General features: G+C 38.3%; 1 non-coding gene across 1 annotated transcript; it reads right to left on the bottom strand.

Moving 5' to 3' along the window:
• Positions 1 to 1,089: 1,089 nt before the first annotated feature.
• TRNAY-AUA (transfer RNA tyrosine (anticodon AUA)) lies at positions 1,090 to 1,161 on the bottom strand. The gene has a single exon. It is a non-coding gene; the product is annotated as a tRNA-Tyr (tRNA).
• Between the last annotated feature and the right edge of the window lie 928 nt (positions 1,162 to 2,089).

Below are 2,089 nucleotides of genomic sequence, written 5' to 3'. Positions count from 1 at the left end.
TGCGCACACATGCGAGCCTCGACGTCGAGTCTTTGGCGCGGCGGCGTCCGCCATGGCTGCCGTAGTGTGTCTATTCCAGCAACTTAGCCTAAGATATTTATTTATTTGTTATTTATTTATGAATTTACTGTTAGAAATGAGCAAAGAATATTGTAATTTGAAAATACCCGTCTTAAAAGTAAAACTATGGCGTTTCACGGCAAAAAAAAAAAAAAAAAAAATCAATACGACCTAAATTAGCCTTACAGTCTTACTAATAAACCGTGTATAGTTTTTATACGAGACTTATGCAGAGTTGAGACAGAAAACGTTACTAATAAACCGTGAATAAGCTATGGACGTAGTATAAACAGACTAACTATACAATGGGAATTGCTTTGCAGTAGTTATATACACGAAACCCCTTGTTTAAGCGTTGTATATAGGGAAAAAATGGCCGCCCCTTTGGCAGCTGTTCGTATCGACTGTCATTTTATGATGATGTTTATCTTGTAACCACAGAAGAACAAACCAAAGATCATAGAATTATTAGAATAATATTGCTGTAGCTTGTACTCTTTGACCAAAATGTAGTGTGGTAATCGATTAGAGCCAGTTGTACTATCGATATTTAACACGCCACACTAGAGCGCTCTACCGGATCCAGTAGAGAACCTCAGATATTCTATTACCTTTCGTAACGAAGTAATGACGAAACTATGACGTAGCTGTGTAACAGTTATACTGTTATACACGACGTATGTAGTGATTATTAGTAAGGAATTTACACACGACTTATAAACGTGCTACTCATTATATAAGTATAAGACAGTTAAACATCTATATATAGAGTTTTTATTAGTAAGACCGTTAGAATATAAGACAATAAAACAAGTTAATAAACTGAAATTCCTTGGCATCACAATGACGTATTTAGAAAGTACTGATAAAAAAGAAAAAATAGGTATAGAAATTCAGTTACCTACATAAATGGCACAATCATAAAAACTTTAGGAAATAATACTATTGTGATGTACCGAAGTACATATTTCCGTGCAGGAATTCTGCATTACCATATGATGGAGGATGGATGGGGCGGAGAAAAATTCTCTCCGGCACCGGGACTCGAACCCGGGTTTTCAGCTCTATGTGCTGACGCTTTAACCACTAAGCCACACCGGATTCCAGTTCCGATGCCGGATTGAATCCTCTCATTTAAGTTGCACCTCTTGGTTTCCCTTTAGTGGTCAACCCTCATGCACTGTATCATAGATGTGTGACAGTGGCACAATGTCCAACACACTATGTGCAGAGGTGCATTCCGCTCCACCCATCCTTCATCATATGGTAATGCAGAATTCCTGCACGGAAATATCATACGTACTTCAGTACATCGCAATAATACAGTATGATATGCGTAAATAAACACTTAATGATTTAAGAAGGCGCTCATTTTGTCGGATCCCGACCGCTTAGTCACTCATAATGAGTGCACCTCTGCGCATAGTGTGTTGGACATTGTGCCACTGTCACACATCTGTGACACAGTGCATGAGGGTTGGCCACTAAAGGGAAACTAAGAGGTGGAACTTAAACTGAGAGGATTCAATCCGGCATCGGAACTGGATAAAGCGTCAGCACGTAGAGCTGAAAACCCGGGTTCGAGTCCCGGTGCCGGAGAGAATTTTTCTCCGCTCCACCCATCCTTCATTTAGGAAATAAAGTAAGAAAAGAAGCAATGTTAAAATCTGACAAGGTTACTTCGGTCCCTTGCCTCTTATATGGCAGCGAAACATGGATCTTGAGGGGGGAAAAAGATAAATCAAAATTGCAAGCAAATGAAATGAAATTCCTTATATATAGGCTTATTGCAGGTTACACGAAACTAGACTACAAAAGAAATTAAAATATCCGTTTACAACAAGATATTTTTAAATTAATAACAAAATTAACAATTATTACAGAAATAACTGGAAATCACGTTTACGGATGGACAACACCAGACTTCCACTGCAGTTTTGAATCTACCATCCAATTGGTAATGGGACATTGGAAGACCAGCAAAACGTTGGAGAGATCAGGTGTATTTTTTTCTGTTTTTTTTTTTTTT

The sequence above is a fragment of the Periplaneta americana genome, chromosome 11, assembly GCF_040183065.1.
Source record: "Periplaneta americana isolate PAMFEO1 chromosome 11, P.americana_PAMFEO1_priV1, whole genome shotgun sequence".
Taxonomy (NCBI): Eukaryota; Metazoa; Arthropoda; class Insecta; order Blattodea; family Blattidae; genus Periplaneta; species Periplaneta americana.
This window is presented reverse-complemented; position numbering and strand designations above follow the sequence as displayed.